Here is a 7,874-nt window from a genome sequence, read left to right on the forward strand (position 1 = left end):
ACACGTGGCCGATGTCACTTACAGTTTTTACGGTATTTTCTATTCGCGGAGTATCAATTCATTCTCACGATTTATAAGCCCTCTATTATCCCACGATAGAAAATAGCAGTCGCACTGGTTTCTGGTTGACTGTCCGGTTGTATTGATGCTATTTATTCCTTTGAATATAATCAACTGTAATTTATAGTGTCTTTATTTAAAATATACAGTGCAGAGATGGATTTTAAAAATTCAGCAAAATTTGTATAATTTGTATTGTATTTCAATGAATTTGAATGAATTTCTTACCGGACACGCTACAGTGAATACAATAACTTTTCAACAGCTTAAAATTCATTAAGTTAATCACCTTTTCAGGGAAGTAGAGCGAAATATCTGATAAGAATGAGGGAAACTCCACTAAAGTGGATCGATATCAGCCTTTTTACATTTTATTGAGGAAAAATTTAGAAATTTATGTTATTGATTTTTTCAATATTTCTCCATAACACACTTGGAATTAAGTTACTTTCTAGAACCTCTTCACAGTGGCGATTTAAAATAGTTGCGCACTGAGAAAAGAAATGGTTGATCTAACTGAAATTATAACTATTTTTGATTGCAACTATATGTTTCGGTTTCTAATAAAAAAATGATAGCAGTAATTTGCATAAGATTATTATTACTGAGATTATAACAGAATTTAATGAAAAAAAAATGGTTTTCTTGACCATAATTTATAGTAATTATTTCTCTATGTGTGATTATAGTTAAAAATACCAAACATTTATTTTTTCAGTGTGCAATTTCTCCAAGACAGTTTTTTTTATAATAATAAGCATATCTAAATTTATTTTTTCTTTATTACTATTTTCTTTGAAGAATTGTGCAAAACAGAGTAAAAAATGTGTCTAATTTGTATTTACTATGAGTTAGAAGAAAGTGTATATAATAGTTTAAATAAATCAAAAGGAATTCAATATTTTATCACGAAACTTTTACTACCTAAGAGGATAATAATATATTTTATATTAATATGTTCTTTTTTTGGTTAATTTGTTAACTTCCCCTATCATTACGGTAAACTGTCAAACAAGTGTAATTATTTCTGTATTACATTTCTAAGGAGAAATTTGTTTTCTCCACGTTTACTTAATAATGATCAGCTGAAAATATCCAGTGTTGTCCGAATTATCACAAAGTGTCAAGGGTATGAAATCAGAAGGAGGGATTGGGGTGTCCGGGTTTCATGGTAGCCTATATTTTCCGCAGAATCCTAGAAAGTGACTGTGCAAAATTTGGTCCAGCTCGGTCAAAGAGTTTAGGATTACAGACATTCCATTTTGTACGCATGTAGCTAATAACAGGTAGTAACAATTTTCACACATCATGAGAGAGAACAACGCAACGAAAATATACGCAGCGTCACCCTCGTAGATAATATGTCGCTCGTAAGAACTAATAAATCATCCAGGTCGTGTGAAACTCCCGTTCTTCCGCCTTCCACGCCATAGTGTCACTTTCGATAGTATTTCTTTCTTTTTTTGGCACACCATCAACAACGGTGAGTTGGTTAAGTCATGGTCCGCGTATCCAGGACCGGAAGTATGGTAATTACAGCGCGGCGCGTGTACGCGCGGTAATGCACGGTTTACATTTCGTTACGCCGCTTATCGACCTGCCCTGCCCGTTTTCGAGACAGGCACTGGTCAACCTGTTATTAATATTTTTTTAACGGTACTGCTTTACATGACGTGATATCGGCAATCCGGTCGTGCTCGATGCTACATTTTTCGTTTCCGCGCGACGAATTCCAAAAGAGGTATCCGGGCGGTATAACATGTTACACAAGCAGAACAAGCAGTTTTTTCAGTCAAACTGGTTGTATTTTTTTTCTTTTCTTTTCTTTTACACTCATTTATACTACACGCGTGGCTTCTTGAGCGGCGAACGAGAGACGGCACACGTGTGCGAACACACCAAAAATCCCACCTGCGTCAGTTGCAATTGACAAATTGTTTCTTGATCCTAAGTGTCAGCCGTCGATGGCCGTTCGAAATGGAAAGGTGGTTATTCCTAGTCCAGTTATTCTAATTTGGTTGAGATAATTCATGACATAAGTGTGATAATTCATGACTGATCCCCACTTTTTCGCCATTTTAGGCGTAACGCGAGCGAAAATGCGAGAGAAATTCTTAGCTTCTAGAGAGAACATCTAAAACTGAAATGACGAAGAACGCTACAGCTTCTCTCTCACTCACGCATTTATTTCTTCCCTACAAATAGAGGAACTTTAGTAACCGATCGGCACGCGTAGCAATATTGAGTCATTTCCATCCGCACTTGCGATAGCTGTGAGTCGCAATGTAATTGATCGTTGCCTTATGGACGGTGCCACGTGACTTATTTTCAACGTTAAATTTTCCGCTGTCGTGGAATCCTCACGACGAATCCGGAAATCACAAATCCATAAATCAGACTCGACGAATATAAAGAGAAGAAGAAGGAACCAATATGAGAATCGTGAGAAAGAGGGAAATAAATTTCCTTTACGTTTGGGAGATACGTAGTGCAAAAGTCTCGTCCTGCAGAGAATCTTGAAATGGGAATTCGATAGATAGTCACTGTAGCAAAAGATAACTCGCTCAAGTGCCTATCCTTTCTCAAAAGAGAAGAAAAGTAGAAAAATGAATGTGGATTCTATCCTATTATTATCCAATTGTGGCCAATAGTAAAAGGAATACAAAAAAAGTAAAAAGAAAATTAGAGAAACCTTCGGTAACCATTTGCAGAGGGAGAAAGTAATGGCCATTTGTTTGCGAAGAAAAGGAGAAAATATATATTACTGTTCCATTATTCAATGTTACCTATCATTCCGCCAAATAGACCACATATAAGGAATATAGAAAAAAGAAAAAAATGGTAAAAATCTTCAGTAACCACTTGCTGAAACTATAATGGTCATTTGTTTGTGACTTCCTTACTTTTCACAACAGTCTTACTGTTAAATTATATAAATTAAGTATTATTATTAAATTAAGTTCTATTATTATAAATTATATGAATTAGATATAAAAATTAGCAGAATTCGGAAGTGTAATCGGCGCGATTAAACGCGCGAATATACGGCAGAACTGATCTCTCCGTTCATAAAAGAGTTGGGTAGAACGCTCTTTTAGGGCGCGATATTTCTCAGCCGATCGTTGCATCTATCGCGAACGACGCGAATCTCGTTTTCCTTTCGCCACTACGTTTTTGCATCAGTCGACCTAACGTGTCACTCGCTTAATCAGATGAACTGTTTTCGCGACTCACGTCTCACCTTCAGTTTCGTCGTAAGATAACACGTGGTGTTATTGTCTCTGAAACAAACGCTCGTTCTAGATTTCGTTTTCTCGCGATCCATATCCACATAGAAAGCAGCAACGGCAACGCGGTGTGACTTTACTATCGCAAACGACTCACTCGAATGTACCGAACTCCTCCGACGGCGGACTACCATGAAGATCAATCTATAGGATGGCAAAAAGAAGACCCAAAATCTATCTGGGTATCTATCTGTGTAAATTTGGCAGCGACTTAATCGATTTGTGAAGGTCGCATCCCTCATGAGTGGATCTATATGAAGCCCATACTTGTCAAGAAGTATAGAATGTTGAAAGAGAAATAGTAAAAAAATCAAAATTTGCTCAAGACAATATATGGTATAAAATGCGATATGGAAATTTAAATTAGCTTTGAGTAAATTTGTTGCTTACCGTCAATGTAATAAAAATTCTTTTTATTATATGATGTAATGTCATAATTAATTTAAATACAATATATTTGCCTCATAAATATAATTAAAGAAATTGCGGTTTCTATCATCGATTGTTTCACGTCCTGATAATCATGAAAGTTTATCTGAATTCTTTCTTTCTTTGGAATAAAAGACTGAATGCAAGTTTAAGTATATTTGTCGCTGCATCAGTGTGAAAACAGAAAACTTACATTATTGCGTGATGTAAAAATTTAACGATTAATTCAACACGATATATTTGCCTCATAAACGCAATGAAAAAATTATACAATTTTCGATTGTCTCACGTCATGATTTTTCCGTAAGAGTCTACTTAAATATTTTCCATGAAAGTCTATCTGGTTTTTCTGGTTTAGCTGGGATAAATCGCGACACAGTTTGTGCCGCGCGATGATTCTCTAAAACGTGCGGATGTCCCCGCGAGGACGAGATGCGCCGACAGCAATTGGATTATATACAATCTGCGACCCGATTTCCGCTGATTTTGATCGAGTCGATTGTCTGCATCGAAAGCGCCAATGGTCTATCTTGAAGTGCGTCGATTGTGGCGCATTATATAACGGCGCTAGTCTATTATATCACGTAGAAAAACGGTCAATGTCGAGATAATATGCGCTTAACAGTAGAAAGTTGCAGCTACACGTTCAGCTTAGTCACCGTTTTATCACTCATTAGTCGAAAATCTGTGTTTTATCGGCGCTCCGAATGTCCATCGATTGATCAGGATATCGAAGCAAGATTTTGCTCGGTGTGGCAGGTGCGTGGCTCGGCATCGCTTCTGTTTGAGTGACTTTTCAAATACGACGAGAGGGGCTCGAACCACTTTCGTTCTCTCGCGGGTGCGAAACATGCCACCGTTATTATCACGACTTTCCTGACAGCACGTTTTTAACGCGTGCTGAGCGAGTGAAATTAAAGCGGCCGGGAAAACGCGCCGTTAATGATCGGTTGACCATTATGTCGTTCGCTCGATCGATCGATCGGCTGATCGATTTACGAGAGCACGTCGTTATCGCGAAAGGCGAAAGGAGATTTTGCGCCCGCACACGCGAGCGTGCAATCGGTGATTCCGACGATTCGCAATGGAAAAAGGAAGAAAGAGAGGAAAAAATGATGGTCGGTGGATTGCCGCATCGCGACGGATTATTAGCGGAGAAAGCAGCGATGGAAAATTCAATCGGCATGATCGCGCGCGACAAAGCGACGCCTCGCGCGAGCAACGAAGAAAACGACTATTCTTTTCGACCGGCCCGTCGTTTGCGAGTCTGTACGACATGTAAGTAACGCTTTTTCTGCGATAATTTTGCCCGGGAAATTCGTTGATGAGAAATAATATCTTCGTTACTGTGGCCAAAAATATTCTCAGTTGCATTAAGACTCGGTTGAGGTAACTGAGAGTGGAACTATCTGAGTAGAAACCTCCTCTTGGAATCTTTTTCTTCCCAAGTTTTGCATCTGGTTCCCAGATGATGACGGAGATAACCGAAAATCCAGTCGCAGAGTTGTTTTCTCCGTGTGCCATATCGAGTCATACGATCGACGTAGAACGGCAAAGGATTCGATATTTCAGGCCCCGCAAAGCCGTAGCTGCGATTCTCGCCGCGCCACATAAACTTGAATTCGCGCTCGCCTGCACGCCGAGTTTTCGTTCGAAACGCAATACGCGAAGATGCAAGAAAGACGCGCGCTCGCTGAATGTAGCAATTTATGCCGTGCGTACTGCTCGAACGGTCACACCACCTGGGAATAAACCTGATTGTGCGATGGGCGTTGTACGCTCGACGTGCGTAAAGTCAGCCAAGCGAACCAATTTTATAAGACACGCGATAATGCCGATAGAAACGCTCGCGGTCATTGCATTAACGGCACCGAGCGCGAGATGCGGGAGAACGCAGCGGAACGTATACGGCGCTGTGGAGCCGCGGCCAGCGTGATTCATCGCAACGCCTTGAGTTACAAATGCGGCGTGCGCTTAATTAGTGGAGTATCGCGCGATTTTCACTTGTTCCCAGACGCATCGCGTCGAAAAGTGTCGCAACCGCGGACTTTTATGCGCTATATCAGACCGCGCCGACTGCGCACGGTATTGAAAATGCAGCCAAATTCATGGTATCTTCAACTGAACGGATTTTAATCGTCCATCAACATTCTTTTAATAGAAAACGTTATCAGTGCACGGAAAAAGGGACATTCTTGTTTGGAAAATATCTTTATTTTTGAAGGTATTCTTTTCATCTTCAAATTATGAAATTAGTATTAAATGAAGATAAATCACTTGCAAGAATATATTTTATATGATTTTTTTCGAGGAGAAATCTGTCTTTATTCAAAAATAATTTTTATTAATGGCAAGCACAAAATATTGAATTGAGAATATGATGTTTTAAGTGTTGGAAAGTTTATTTCTGCGAAATAAAGTTAATTTCTGTAAAATAAAATTGATTTCTGTGAGATAAAGTTTTATGAATGATCTCTCAGATAAATTTCCGAATACTTTTTCTCTCAGCATGCCAAATTCGCGTTACGCACGCCGTCAGAAAGGAACACAACGGCAACAACTTTCGATCGTTGCAACACGATTCGCCATTGAATTCTCGACGTGTACGCGTCGCGATCTGAAAACGATCGGGCAAACCCACAAGTCGCTCGTCGGGCCCACCTTCGTTCTCACTTCCTGCGAATAATAACGCGATTTCTATCGCGAGCGAGTTTAATCCGAGCGGATGAGCCCGCGGTTGTCGCTGGAAAAGATGATCGCGCAGTGAAAGCGAGAGAGGATGGAAAACGAATGCGGTCGCTCCCTTTTTTCTTCCTTTTTCTTTCCATCCGCTGAGTACATCATCGAACTCTCTCGATCGATAAGATTACGCCCGAGTTCTCTCTCAGAGAGAAAAAGAGGTAGAAGAATCTCGTCCGTCGCGTGAGAGATTTCCATCGAACGGGACGACGAAACGCATACGAATTTTCATACGAAAATCTCTTGTTCAACGTCGCGCAAGTTTCTAAAAAAAGTGTCGCTCTGCCAGTGCGAATACTCACAATATATTTTTGCAAGAAACATTTTTATTGCGCGATTCTTGCGTGATTTTAATGTTATATTACCTCTTTCCTCCCCCAGCAGGGTATATTTTGTCGGTTTCCTTTTTTCTTTTACTTTGCACGAAACTACACGTGTGCACGCATCGCGTGCATAAAGAAAAATGCATACTGCATACAAATATATGTTTGAAGTGTTTCATAAATTTAATCCGCAAATTCATCATAAACTCGTCAAATTTATTCAAAATATATTTTGTATTCTAGCAAATTTCGCGTTTCAATCAAAAGTACTAAATCAAAATAGAAAGTCGGTTTACTCACTACACAGAGTCGAACCAATTTCTTTTCAATAAAGTTTTATAATATTGCTCTTCTTTTGAGTACAGGATAATGAAATACTTTCAAATTTGCGAAAATATATATTTTAAGGTCGTTATGAAAATAATATTCTCGAAAATAACCGTTATTCAAAATATAGAAAATAAACTGATAAATAATCGTTTTTCTTAGCAGTACTATGATATTTTTATATGTGTAAAATTATATCGTTGTCACAGTTGGTTTCACTGCGTAATTAATTGCCATGAAGCGATTACTTCGGTGTTTTAATATTCGCTCTTGCTACACCGACTGCGAGTTGCAAATCGACACGCACTTATTGGGTTTTCTTATTCGAGAGCTATAGATATTACTGTTTTTTTCACTATTCATTATATTTTTCCGCATATTGCGTCACTTCTTTTGTAACCTCAATTTTTTAAATATGGGAAGAAGCGAATATAATATTGCAAAATATATAAGATGTATTTCTTATATAAACAGAATATTATAATAAAATAATGAGAAGGTTTAACACAATTTTCTCGCCATTGAAGCTACCATACACATTCTTACATTATTATTGAATAATACCAGACAACAAATATGAAAAGAAAATATGTATGAGCCACTTCGCAAGATAATTATAATTTAATTTAATTTATTATGCTGATTTGATAGATTTGTAGATTATCATATATATATATATATATATATATATATATATATATATATATAT

The 7,874-nt window shown here is 38.1% G+C and overlaps 1 protein-coding gene across 13 annotated transcripts in view; it reads left to right on the forward strand.

Annotated features, from left to right (window-relative positions):
- The window catches only part of LOC116848938 (WD repeat-containing protein 47), a 108,315-nt gene that overhangs the window by 71,185 nt on the left and 29,256 nt on the right, over window positions 1-7,874 (forward strand). The window lies entirely within an intron of this gene.

Source organism: Odontomachus brunneus, unplaced genomic scaffold (genome assembly GCF_010583005.1).
Source record: "Odontomachus brunneus isolate Ranch 3 - 2012 unplaced genomic scaffold, Obru_v1 Obru_scaffold_102, whole genome shotgun sequence".
Taxonomy (NCBI): domain Eukaryota; kingdom Metazoa; phylum Arthropoda; class Insecta; order Hymenoptera; family Formicidae; genus Odontomachus; species Odontomachus brunneus.